Source organism: Hypanus sabinus, chromosome 5, assembly GCF_030144855.1.
Source record: "Hypanus sabinus isolate sHypSab1 chromosome 5, sHypSab1.hap1, whole genome shotgun sequence".
Taxonomy (NCBI): Eukaryota; Metazoa; Chordata; class Chondrichthyes; order Myliobatiformes; family Dasyatidae; genus Hypanus; species Hypanus sabinus.
Window position 1 is genome coordinate 128,118,646 of NC_082710.1, and position 15,120 is coordinate 128,133,765.

The window sequence follows — 15,120 nt, forward strand, 5'->3', positions numbered from 1 at the left end:
AGAGGTCTTTGGGCTTCTAACGTTTTTCTGGAATACTTCAGTTTCTTTGTGGATGTCTGCAAAGTCAAGTATTTCAGATTGTATACTGTATACATTCTCTGATCATAAACAGAACCATTTGAAGTTACATGGGAAGGAAGATAATCACTTGCAGAAATGATTAATAACACCCAAACAAAATTGAAAAAAAAACGTTAGAAGCCCAAAGACCTCTTTTGCCCCTCCCCTGCACAAGCATCAATGCATCAACCTCCCACTCCCCCCAGCACGCTTCAGCAAAAAGCGTTGGCACCCACTACCCACCAAGCAACAGCAAAGCAAAGAGAGACCATGATCCGCAGTCAACAAAACTATTGTTTACCCGACAGTTCAGCATGCCACAGGCTCTCCCTCTCTCTCACTAAAAAGGGACCGAGAGAATTCACCCATTTTCAGAGCGAAAGGGGAGACTGACAGTCACTGTTACAATATTGCAGTCTGCCCCGTAGCTTTTTATTGCATGGAAAGGTAAAATGGAAAGATGCACTGAGGTAGAATTTATGATAGAACGATAAGTCCAATAAGCTTTTTAGGGATTTTAGTCCCATAGTTTATTATATCTACACAGATTTCCTATTTGCTCTTAATCAAACAGTCGTGAATACTTCATACTGTGGTGTGAATAATGCACATTAATAATACATTTAATAACGACACTGTACTTATATGGTTTACAACTCTGACTTTCAAGGTTATCTATATATGTTCTGTGCAACACACACAAAATGCTGGAGAAACTCAACAGGCCAGGCAGCGTCTAGGGAAAAGAGTACAGTCGATGGTTTTCGGACTTGATCATTCAGCAGGGCTAGAGTAAAAAAAAGATGAGGAGTAGAGTTAAAAGGTGGGAGAAGTAAAGAGCTGGGAAGTTCATTGGTAAAACATATACATGTCTGGAGAGGGGTAAATCTTATTGAAGAGGTCAGAAAGCCATGGAAGAAAGAAAAGGGCAGGGGGAGCACCAGAGGGAGGCTCCAACCGGATGGCTTGAACATTGTTTTCTCAAACTTCTGGTAATGCCAACCCCTGCTCCCCACCTCCTTCACCATTCCACATCCCATTTTCCCTCTCTCACCTTATCTCCTTGCCTGACTATTGCCTCCCTCTGGTGCTCCTCCCCCCTTTTTTTTCTTGCATGGCCTTCTGTCGTCTCCAATCAGATTCCTCCTTCTCCAGCCCTGTATATCTTTCACCAATCACCTTCCCAGCTCTTTACTTCAACCTTCCTCCTGCCAGTTTCACCCATCACCTTCTAACTCTGACTCCTCATCTTTTTTTCTCTAGGTCTGCTGGAGGGTCTCGGCCCGAAACATTGACTCTACTCTTTCCCACAGATGCTGCCCGGCCTGCTGAGTTCCTCCAGCATTTTGTGTGTGTTGCTTGGATTTCCAGCATCTGCAGATTTTCTCTTGTTTGTATATGTTTTCTGTGTTACGTTATATGATGTTAAAAGACTTATCAGGAGGAGAAAAATAGCTTCCCCTGGGGAATGTTATACTCCTGATAACACAGTTACCTGTTCTGTTGTGGTTTCTTTGGAAAGGGCAATTTAATCCTAGGGCCTCTGGGGTCTATAGAGTATTATTTTGTTAGAAGGTAGAACCTTTTGAATGTGGTTTACTTACTATTTGGATATAAGCGTACCATATATATTGAGTATGTGGTATGCCTACAATACAACTAAGACCACTACTGTTACACGTGTTATGTTAAATTCTGTAGAAAGTAACTGGTTCACTGCTACTCAAGAGGGCCAATATAAAACAATGAGTTACTTAATTTGGCTTGTTTCAAATCAAAGCTGAATAAGTTGCTTTGTTCAAGGAAGCTTCTAGACCAGATGGATAATATAATTTAGCTTATCAAAGCTTTGGGAGCTTTATGCACTCTGATAAGTTAGCTTTACAACGTTAATTATGGGTACCTGGGATCCATGTTTCCAAAAAACACTTAGACACTTTTTGTAGAAGGGGATATGTGAGGAAATATCTTGTGAGTGTGAAGTCACTCAAGTGGCCAAGGAAATGGGTGTAGATGTAGAAGGTATTCAGGCTTATCAGGAATGGAGTGAAGAATATCAAAAGGTACCAAACAAACGGGGTGAATGAGATTTCATTCCTCTGGCTTCTATTTCTGTGAAGGACAGTATGTTCATCTTTACCAGTGGTATATCTGTGTGGCTTTTAGCAATTGTACCTATATTTTGGAACACCTTTTGTGTTTTAGAAATAGATTGTAAATTGGAAATGTTTCAGACAGAGATCCTCTGTGAGTTTTGAAGGCGTTTTCAGAGTGTTGTTTGAATTTAAATGTGTATCACCAAAAATAAGTGAACTGTGCTTAAACTACGTTGTTAGCTGCAAGTATCTTCTCCTTGGCAGGGAGAGGGGACCCACTGCTCAAATAGTGGGTATTGGCAGCTAAACTCACCACGAAGAATAAATAAGGGAGTGAGCTAGTTTTTGAAGGTCGGGTAGTTACAGTAAAATCTCCCTTTAGGGAAAGTGCTTATGACTGATTATATCTGTAGGGCATAAGATCTTTAATTGAGTTTGGAACTTTGGTCAGCATACCCAATATCATGACAACCTATAGTCCTGGATTCTTTTCTGCACCCTCCCTGGTTTAATCATATCCACAGTGACTAGAAATGATAATTGAAAAGAATATCATTTTCCTATGTAGTCTCATATCAACCAACTTTCCCATCAGCCCCCAGTCTCCTTTAACATGGAAGGTTCAGGGCAAATAACCGGCATTTGTTCTGTAGCTTCATATGTCAAGGCAATGCACGTGCTCATCTCGACACTTCTCAACTGCAGTATGGCTCAGTGACCCTGTCTTCATCTTTTCTGAGATATCCCTGATACACACTGCTTCTTACAACTTACTGTTCACCAGTGTGGACTAAGCCAATAGAGGACATACCCTAGAACAAGCGGAGACACAACAGACTCTACCAATGCTAGAAATCACACAAAATGCTGGAGGTACTCAGCACATCTTGCAACATCTATGGAGGGAAATGAAGAGTCAACATTTTAGGGCAAGACCCTTCATCAAGACTGAAGAGTCCAGTCCTAATGAATGGCGTTGGCCCAAATCATTGGCTGTTAATTGTCCTCCACAGCTGCTGCCTGGTCTGGTGAGCTTCACCAGCATTTTGTATGTGTTGCTCCCAGCAAAAGTGGCTATCTTTGTTTAGAGATTGGTCATGTTAGCTAATGAGATCTCATCATCAAGATCACTGGATGTCAAAGCTACGATTTAAAAGCAATTAACCTAATTAAATCAAATTTTAAAATCTTTATTCATTTAGAGTTATGGCTTATGGTAGCAGAATGCTCCAGTTTGTTTCAATAGGGCCCCTGTACCTGCACTATGAATACAGGATGAGTCTAGAAACTGACTTCCCAAAACAAATATGGCTGAAACTAGGGTGAAAGGTACCAACCATAGGACATAGAGCAAGGATACGTGGAATTTGCTGAGGATATTAATAGTTCAAAGTACCGAGCATACAATTAACATTACCATGATAAAAGCAATCAAAACCAGTGCACAGTTGTAAGTTTTTTTCAGTGGCTTCGATTATTCTATGGTTCACTTATCTACCAGTCAGTGTAATTGTAACAAAGGGAGCTGATGATCCAAACTCTGTTTCCATTTTATGTTCTATTTTAGGTGTGGAAATAGTTAAGTCTGAAGGTCAGAAGTAAATGCATATCTTGCTGGAGGAAATAAGATAATATCTATTTCTGACACTGATGGTTACAACAGATTCCTTCCTATCCGACAGTTCATTTGTTCTTTTTACCTGTAAGAAACCAGAAACTAGTCTTGAAGACTAATTTAATAAAATTCTCATTGCTTTTACTAATACCAATTATTTCACTTATTTGTTCAATAGATGTTGAACTATTCAAATGACCAATCAATGTGCTAAGCAGCTTTCTTGTTTGTACTTATGTAAAAAAACATTAATATGCTCTGGACAGATTTGTGTATTGAATGTCTAAATGACAATTCAACATCTCTGAAAAATACAGATAACTGCTTTATTTGAAGCTCGCCAGTTAAGGTCAAGTAAATAATTCAGAGCTTTCCTATGATGGATGTTTAAGCTTTAGATTTGCCTCAGTCTTATGCCTGGAAAACCACTTGCACATTTTTCTTCAGCATTATGCAATTTGGGATAGATTTTTCCTTGAGTGAACTGCAGCAATGATTATTTCTGGTTTGTTTGGACTCAACCAAGCATTCCTATTGTGATTCTCCCTTGCGAGCTAGTCACAAGTTTGCATGGGAATAACATCTCACCCCATGCAACACTGAAGAATTTTTTGAGGAAACTTGGAGTGTGTTATTACCAGTGGCATCAGTTGTCGAGCACTCCTAGAGATCTGGAATTATTCACGGTGTGCCAACTTCAGAGATAAATGAAATACTTAACTAGTTCCAGATTAAGTCTTCCTCATTAAAAATTCTCATTCCCCAAGTGAATATAAAACATCCTATGGCTTTATTCAAAGAAGAGCAAGTATTTTCTGCAGGTGTGCTGGCATCACTGTAAAGCAATAATTTGGTTATACATCACTTCTGATGTTAATGGACCTTGGCGATGTGCTGTGTCCCTTACAAAAAGACTATGACTAAGTGTGATTCATTCACCTTAAATTTTGTTGTATCCTTGAGTTGCTAGTTCCTTAAAGTTGTTATAGCCGGGAGTAGTAATGGGGACAAGCTCCCTTTACCTATTAAATGCTCCCAACAACATAATACTCAGTTAGCCTCTGACATCCAAGTTCAGCTCCTGGCCTTCATATATGGCTTAGCTTCTCAGCCTGGTGGAACCATTTCTACTGACAGGAGAAGGGGCAAATGGGTTACTGGTGCCTTAAAACCAGATGCTTTGGGCCGATGAGGATCAGCAGCAGTGGCTGGCAGCTCACCTAGGAGAAGAAGAAATCTGATCTCAAAGCTCTGCTGCCTTGTGGGTATGGGGAAAGATTCGGGAGCAAACCCTGAGGGAAAAATCAGCGGCTGAAGTTCAACGTTCATTGGCAACTCCTGTGATGCTGCTAGTGCCAAACTACATGAGTTGTTGCTTTTCCTTTGCATTTGTGTAGTAGAGGCGGGGGGCTTGTTATATGGGCAACAGCTTGCTCTCTATGTTGTGCTGCACTGGCTTGTGTACCTAGACAGCTAAGATGCAACATCCAAATTCGACTTGGACCAATAGAAAGAGGCCTCTTTCAGATGACATGAAATGCACTTTGGTTATTTCTGTTTTGGTTGCTTTCTTCTTCTCTCCATTCTTCTCTTCCTCACACAAACTCTTCTAACATCATAGAAGAATGCTTTCTAATGCTTTCCACAGTATCTTTGCCAATCATATATTTTTCAGTAAGAATGCATGCAAGGAAAGAGACTGAGGCTAGATATTGTTCTGTGTCTCAAAAGCAGCTTTGCTTTTATGATCTGCAGTAGCTACCTATAAGCATAGAACATAATGTTTTCTTCATCCGTGTTTGTGTTTAATCTGTTATCCTGTTCCATGTAATACACTGACTTTTCAAACAAACTAAAATCTTCTCAGACATTCAACTTTATGCCAATAAGGTACTTGTCTGAGACAAAAGCACTTCTATCAATGTGTATATTTATTTATCAGTGTTTTGTAAAGACATTCCGACTTGATGATGAGTCTCATTTTCTCTTTATTTTTGTTCATGCATATTGATGACTCTCACATAACTTGTTCAGGGTGTATTTGAAGTTGATTTTTCACAGTTCTTTCCAGTGACTATTTGAAATATCGCTTGTCTAACGTTTCCATTTGCACTGATGGGAGCACAAAGCTCAGCCAGTCATTAGAGCAAGGTGCATTCCAAATTTAGCTGCCTCTCTGGTGAACAGAAGAATTGTTTCTCTTCAGGATTAAATGGGGTTTTATAGTGGTTTGAAATAGACTGGGGTGGTGCAGTAGCATAGTGGTTAGCACAGTGCTGTACAGCGCGAGTGGCCTGCGTTCAATTCCTGCCACTGCCTGTAAGGAGCTTCTACGTTCTCCCTGTGATGATATGGGTATCCTTCGAGTGTTCCGGTTTCTTACCACAGTCCAAAGACAGACCATTTGGTAGGTGAGTCGGTCATTGTAAATTGTCCTGTGATTAGTCTAGGTTTAAATTGGAGGGTTTCTGGGTGGCACAGTTTCACAGTTTCAGCTTGAAGGGCTGAATTTTATCTGAATAAATAAACATCTTAAAAATAAATAAGGGTGTTGTTTAACAACCTGTTCATTGACCTGTGAATTGATGCAAACAGTTAAATGACGAGCAAGGTGAATTATTCTCACAAACCCAGCCATATAATAATAACAGAGAGCATAATTGAACTGAGAATCTTATTTGGTGAGGTTGTACACACGTTAGAGCAAACTACTGCAGAATGGATCGCGAGAGCTGCTGTACGTATGTCATCTCAGCAAAATCAGGCCAATGTTAAAGAGAGAAGCAGTCGAAGCAACTGAAGTTTGATTGGAAGAATGTTCTCAGCACTAACACTTCAACTGTGTATCTAGAGGCTTTGCAGAAAAGGTATGGCAATACTGTGAGCTACACTGGCACAGCAAAGTATCAGAAATGTATTCACATGTGATGTAAACCAAGACCAGTCCTGTCTTGGGAACAAGTAGGTGCAGTCAGAAAATATAAAATATAACATTTGGTAGCCATTAATACAAACTAGAAGAACCAGCCTTTAAATTGTACTCAAATGTAAACTGCAAGCAGTGATCAGTTTTGAAATAACAAAGACAATTGCAGATAAAATAAGCAGAGTCTGTGAAGAAAGTAGGTCTCCCTCCTCACTGAAAACAACTGGAGCAATGTGGTTATAAAACTGACAAAACCGTGACACATTCCTGTGTGCATTGGTCAAACATATAGGCAACATGGTAATGTTAATTGGCCTACAATCAACCAAGCATCAGATATCTTGAGCACTGCATTAAGATATTTTATGCAATTGGGACAAAGGTTCGAGACTAGCTATTTTGCCGCTTACTGCATCAAACATAGCCATAGTATATTTTGAGGATATTTTCATCCTCAAAATCCTGAGCACAATTACCTTCTGAATCACCTTGCATCATGAATTAGTGTTAAGATATGTGGCCACTGTAAATGTACAACTCAGAGAAATCTGGAACAGTAAGATATCCCCAACATAGTCCAAAAATATTGAATATTTAATATTACACAAATATCACTGTAGTATTAAATACACAACATTATGCAAGTGATACTATGGTGTTCAATATACTGTGCACAACATCTCATGGCGAGTTTTGCATTTCTCAATGCCCAGCCTGATAGGCACATCCTCCTGCTCTGCCATTTGTACTTCCAAATTCTCTTGTCTATTCTTTATTTTTCCTGTTTCTCGCTCCCATTCACTCATTAACCTTCTTTACAGTTTATCTCCAAACAAGTCCAGTTTATTTTCATGTACAGTGAAGAACCTTTGCAGTGTCACAGGTGCTAAGTTCAGCCAACATAAAAAGACATAGAAGTATGTATATGATGCACCATCAATAACTCTCTCCGAGACGTAAAGGCAAGATTATCGGCTTTTATTGACTAGAAGAAGGAACAAGCAGTGGTTGACCACCATACTACATCCTGGAGACTGAGAGGCCGGGCTCAGGCCTCAATCGCCTTTATACCAGGGTCTGTGGGAGGAGTCACAGGAGCAGTCAGCAAGGGGCGTGTCCAGACAGGTATATGTAGTTCACCACAGTATATTATGCATATACTGTAAAATATGGAAGAAAACATCTAATTCGAATGAGTCATGGGCAATAGAAGGAGACAAACCAAATGTCTTTCTTCTTGCCATGTGTTTAAAGGAATGGAGGCTGCCATTTTGTGAAGCTACTCTGTAACCTCCATTTTCTGAGTTGTCTTGTGAACTGATTTTGCTCAGGAATAGCTGTAGAAAAGTGCTTAAGTGGTCACAATGATGTTCCTGATAAATTGCTGAACCCCCGATAATTTCCAATTAAGAAGTTATTTGTGAAGTGTTATTTCATATGATAGAACCTGTAGCTTTGTGAATAAGAGTGTCTTTGTCTGAACTGAGTAACCAGAGCCTAGTAACTGGCTGGTTTACTCTGTTTAGAATAAAGAGTTATTAATTACAGGTTGTTACTTGTGAGAAAGGACATCAAATGAGAACAGAACACATCATTTGAGCTGGTAAAGAAAGAGGACAAGAATGAGAGGCTTAGAATGCAAAGCATCAAGAGCTGTAGAGACTAACTATTCCAAGGAAGATCCCCATGTCAGGGGCCAGGAGAAGAAGAATCGATCTTTCGGCCAATGGAAGATCTCTTGCTTCAGTGTTATAAATTGGAGAAGGGATCTGAGTGAGTATTGGTACAGAGGGCAATAGAATTTATGTTTAAATTGTTGGCCAACATGGTTATGTGATGTTTGTGAAAGAGACAATGAAGTATAAGCTTTGATTAATTAAGCATTGCATAGTGGATTGCCTAAGAGAGATCAGCTGATGATTGTCAACCGTACACTCACAGTTACAAACCCTCCACCTGACAGAAGTCGTGGTTGTCTTCGACTCCGAAGGACAAACATCAACATTGATTCTTCTGCAGAGAACTCCACAATTTATTTATTCATAAATCCACACATTTATCTGACATAGGTTTCCACTTTTGGGTGGAGGTAGTGCCAAAGCTATGGGAAATAATATTAATAAGAATCATTGAATATGTTGGAGAGCATGAATGGCCCAGAAGGCCTATAACTTCCCAGCATTCTGAAGTAGCCACTTAAGAATTCCTTTAGCATTAGATGGAAGTGTGGCACACACTGCCCACAAATTTTGAATAGTCAAAGGTCCATAAACTTGATGGGAACTTTGTACTGGACAAGCTGTAGTGGCTCCGTGTACAGGACCTGACCCTGTATTCTTCTACTGACTATAGTCAATATTTTTAGTAATTCTAGTGAATGTTCTTAAGCATCTGTACTCCAGACTTCATTATTACCTCTAGGGTTGACCTGTGTGGGTGCTACCTCAGGTGTCTGGAAAGAGTCACCAGCTTCTATCAGATGTGATTCCCTCTAGGATGTTTGGTTTCTATGTAAAAAGGAACCAATGTGTCTCCAGGCACAAATTATTGCTACATTGTTGGAATCTGGTACTAGTTATAATGGTCTGAGTCCTGCATGTTGCACAGTGGAGCTTGGTCTATCTAATCTACAACCTATGTTCTATCCCTTCATTATTCCAGTCTCTGACTCAAAGAATAAAATATTCATCATATTCAATTCAAGGAGCAGACAGGATATTATCCAATATTTCTGATATATTATTAACACGTTCATAATACCCCTGAGCACCCTCACTAAAGGGAGATTATACGGTAACTACCCAAACTTCAAAGACTGGTTCACTACCCTGTTTATTCTCCACTGTGAATTTAGTTGCCCAGACCCACTATTTGAGCAGTGGGTCCCCTCTCCCTATCAAGAAGAAGATTTATCTTCTGTGACACATATTTAAGTTAGAACAACATTCTTAAAACGTATTTAAAATTCAGAGAGGATTTCTATCTGAAACATTTTCAATTTACAAAGCAGATTCAAAACACAAAGGATTTCCAAAACGCAGATGCAGTAATTCCTATAAACTAAGAAGAAATAGCAATGATGCAGATGAACAAATCATCCATTGAAGCAATTGAAGCCAGACGAATGGATTCTAGTTTACCATGTTTTTCTTTCATGCTTCCTTGCCCTGAGCCTGAACTACTTTTTACGTTTATATCCTTTTTCTTTGCTGCTTGGGTGACTTCACACTCCGTTAGTATTTCCTCAGATATCCTTTTTACAAAAAATGTCTAAAAGCTTTTTGGAGACATAGATCCCAGGTACCCATAATTAATGCTATTAAGCTAATTCCCTGAGTACAAAATAAAATCCCAGCCCTAAACACATCAGTTATTGATATGTTATTCTTTTTGGTCCTGAAGCTTCTTTGAACTAAGCAACTTTGTCAAATTTGTCTGTTTTGAGACAAACCAAATTAAATAACCCATTATCTTATAAATTCAAACTGACTATTGGTTTCCATTTACATTTTAATAATTGAAGACTAACTCCCATTTATGACCAGAAGCTAAACAAAACATATATTTGGAAGCTTGCTTACGTGTATTTGATCCCACAACTGTGCTTAAGCAACAAGCTTGGCAAAACATGAACAAGAGTCCCACTAGGCTAGGAAGCAACTTCCTTCAGAATGACTGGAGTTGGAAGGAAAGGCCGGCTATATTGGGACTGTTACCCATGGACCAAAGGAGGGCAAAGGATGAACTCATAGAGGCTTGTAAAATTATGCAGGGTAGGTGGTCCCAGTCCTTTTTTCCCAAAGAAGAGAACAATCAAAAATATTTGAGCAGACATTTGGATAGGATAAGTTTAGAGGGATGTAAGCAGACAAATGGAACCAGATCAGGTGGGAAACTTGGTCAGCATGAATAAGGTTTAAGAATGCCCTGTGTCCATGCTATATAACTCAATGGCACTATGGCTCCCATCCACTGATGGACACAATAATAACTTGGCCCTCCAGTACCTAGTCTTGAATGGAGATATAAAACATATACGTCTCCAAACTGGGCCCTTCAGATAAATGAGGCACAAGAAGAAAGGAATTTCAGGTACATTGAATATCTTTCTTCGCAATTTCAGCGCATTGCCTCAAAAACTTGCATTTACTTGGAAATCGGATACATATTTAAGTATAGATCATTGGAAGAAAGAAATTTATAGCTGTATTCCACTTGAAAAAATCACTTATAATTTAAGAGATAAATATGAAACATTTTTGAAAATTTGGTGCCCTTATTTACAAAAGACAGGATTAAATATATAGATGCTCCAAAGATGAAATAATTGGTTATTTGGGGAAAGAAATAAATACATATATTAAAGTTATTACGAACTCCATGGAGCATGTGGGGATCTTCCGATACCCAGGCAGTCTTTCTTTCTTTTCTTCCTTTCTTTCTTTCTCTTTTTTTTTTCTATAGGGATGCTGGGGGGGGGTGGGTAATATACATTTTTTTTCTCTACCTTTATTTTGTAACTACTTGAAATACAATAAAAAAAGTTTAAAAAAAACTTATGAGTTTCAGATGCACATTAAGCTGGCATTTTTTTGTCCCATTATTCCCAGCTTTGCTCCAGCACACAGGTCACGTTCTCTTCTCACTGCTGCCATCAGATAGAAGGCACAAGAGTCTCAGGACTTGCACCACCAGGTTCAAGAACCCCTCAACCATCAGGCTCTTGAATAAAAGGGGATAATTACACTCATTTGCCCCATTGTTGAAATGCTCCTGCAACCAAAAATGTCATTTTAAAGTCTCTTTATTTCATTTGTTCATGTTCTCATTATTTATTGCTATTTATTTATATTTGAATTTGCACAGTTTGTTGTCTCTTGTTAATCTTTCATTGATCATGTTACAGTTACTATTCTATAGATTTGCTGTATATACCCACAGGAAAATAAGTCTCAGGATTGTATATGGTGACATGTATGCACTTCAATAATAAAATTTACTTTGAATATTTAACCTTGAACTTGATCTTATGCATCTGCTTCTGCAACTTTTATAATATTTCATCACAAATTTTACACAGTGGAAGGCTGTAAACAGTCCGGGTGAAAATATAAGTCAGCAGTACAAACCTGATTTTTTTAAAAATTGCAAAATGCTGCATTCTTAGAGAAGAGAGGAATAATTTCATCAGAAGTGGACAGAGAGATACAAGCGAGAAACTGTTCGTTTAATGAGCCACTGATATCAAATACTAGATAAATTTCACAAAACAAAATTTTTCACCAAGTAATGAAAATTTCTATTAGAGTTTGAATGTCTTAAATTTACGAACTAACAGAAGAATTAAATTTGAAACACCTATTTGACGATTCTTTCAGTATTAACAAATTAGAATTTTACTGCAATTTATATACTGTTAACTATATTACAATCAAGTACTTTAATACATGTGTGCCAAGACTTACAGTAATACATATTATATTGTAAAGAGCTTTGCCTGAGGAATTCAAATAAAATTAACTTCTTTTAAAAAATACAGTGTGGTTTCCATGGTAATGGGGAGGCTGTTCTATCACACAAAATAGATTGAATGCCATCCATTTTGCAGAAGAGAATTGTTTTCAGCAGTCTATCGCAGTATTTTTAAAAACTTCTTTTAACTTGAATTTGATTTATTTTAATGCTGGTAGATAGGTTGACATTTTTATGCATAAGCAGAAGAATTGAATTTAAAACATTTAATTTGTATTAAAAAATGGATGTAACTTTGAAAGGGATGTGAGCTACCAGCTCCCCAATCCCAATTCATTCCTACTCATCTTGGTTTTACAAACAGGGCAGAGAAATATCAGGAATGATATTCCACAGAGCATATATAGAAATAGGGATTGCAATGGAGGAAATGTGTAATTAGCCGTGATCTTATTCAGTGAATGTCCTGCTCCTGTTCTTAATGTTTTTATTGTTGTGAATGGCTTCAAAGTTCTTTCAGACTAACAATGAGGCAACCAGTCAATATACTCTCCAACAACATCTGTTTGTCAAAGTTTTAGATGACATGCTAAATCTTTGCAAACTTCTAAGGAAGCAAAGTTGCTGCTGTGCTTTCTTCATAAGGCACTTACATGCTGGACTCAGGACAGATCCTCTGAAATAATAACACTGAGGATTTAAAAAATGCTGACTCTTTCCACCTCTAATCCCCTGATGAGGACTGTCTCATGGACCTCTGGTTTCCTCCTCCTGAAGTCAATAATAAGCTCCTTGGTCTTGCTGTTATTGAATGAGAGGTCGTTGTTTTGGCACCATTCAGCCAGATTTTCACTGTCCCTCCTGTCTGCTGATTTGTCACCACCTTTGATTCAGGAAACAACAGTGGTGTCATCAGCAAACATATAAATGGCATTGGAGCAGTGCTTAGACATACAGTCATAAGCATAACATGAGTAGAGCTGAGCATACAACCTTGTGGTGCACCTGTGCTGATGGAGGTGGTTCTGAACATATTGTTGCCAATCCAAACTGACTGGGTTCTACAAATGAGGAAATCGAAGATCCAGTTACTCATGGATGTATTGAAGGGAAGGTCTTGGAGCTTATTGCTTAGCTTTGAGGGAATGATAGAATTGAATAATGAGCTATTGTCAATGAAGAGCATCCTGATTAATGCATCTTTGATGTCCATATGTTCCAGGACTGAGTGAAGAACCAATGGAATGGCATCTCCTGTTGAACTATCATGATGGTAAGCAGATTGGAGTGTCGGGATCTGTGTTGCTTCTCAGGTAATAGTTGACATATTTCCTCACAAATTTCTCAAAACACTTCTTCACAGTGGATGCAAGTGCAAATGGGCGATAGGTATTGAGGCAGGTTACCACCTTCTTCTTAGGTACTAGTACAATTGAAGCCTACTTAAAGCAGGCGGGTGCCTCAGACTGTTGAAGCAAGAGATTAAAAATATTATGAGCACTCCAGCCAGTAGATCAGCTCAGGATCTTAGTACACAACCAGATATCCCAGCTGGGTTAAATGCTTTCCATGTGTTCACCTTCCTGAAAGATGCTCTCATGTAAGCCTCAGGGACCAAAATCTCAGCAGAGCCGAGTCAAAATCGATGCTTTAAGTTTTGTCTCCTTTTGTGTTTCTTTGAACAGTGATTACATCGAGTGCAAGTAACAAACAAATCAATACAAATTGTTCCAAAATCAACTGCTGACAAATGCTGAATTAACTTAACCTCTTTGCATCAATAAATCATTGTAAATGAAGTTATTATAAATAGTTTTATTTCCAAAACAATGACTGTATAAACCAGTCAAATCAGTTTTCACCAATTGTCTGTGTGTGTCACTTCATTATATTAGTGTGTTGTGGATATCAACACACGCAGAAGTTTAATTGCATATCAATGCAATTTGAGCTCCAGACAGGACTAACAAGGCTTAAGAGTTAATGGAGTTAAAAGGTTTAATGGAGTTATGCTGCCTTCAACTGGTAGAAGAGGCACATTACACTTTTGGCATTAAAATATTTATGAAGCTGTATTTGAGCTTTTGTGGGGCAATGTTCTGCACACAGAATCAAGAATAAATTTGTATTTCATTAACCAGAAAACTTTTTGAAAGTTCTAGTTCTCATTAAAGTGCAAAATATTTCACATGTGAATTTTCTATATGACATCTATATTTTGCATCAAATATTTTACTCTTTGTGTGTTTGCTATCAGTTATTTTCTGGCAAGAACAGAAAATAGAGTATACAAATAGACAAAAATTGTAATAATTAAGCAGTTTCATCCCTTACATTGTCATTCCAGATCACATCAGCTTCTAAATAAAGAGAAGTTCAACTGCTGTGAGTCTAAAATAAATAACATATGAAATTTGTCCAGAATAATTAGTAAATTTTAATCCATTACAGTTTTTCTGAATGTATTTTGTGTTATTTTCAAACAATCATGAAGACCAGATTTCAGGATGCTCCTAATATATTTTAATTTGATAAAATGAATACTAATAAGCACCTCTGACCACAGAACCTAAGAAAAAAGAGCAAGTTTAGACAAAACATTAATTTCTCCCTCATTCATGAGGATCATGGTTAAAGTAACTCTTCCCATCTGACTTTTTGCTATATTCCTGGATGCTTTATCCTTGAATCATTTAATATCCAGATTTGTCAGGATCAGTTTGTGTAGCTCGATGGCAAGGTGGAGGTACATCTCTACCAAAGAAGGTGTCAGGCACTCTTTTGCTCCGCTGGCCTGCAGGTCACCCTTGGGCAAGATGTTGCATCCATTTAGTGCACCCCCCCACCCCAATCAGGGTCATGTGATGCCATGAGAGCAGGTGGAGATGGCCACATGAGCAGCTGGTGCATATCACAAGTCCTGGTTATGTGACCATGAGAAACAGGTAGAT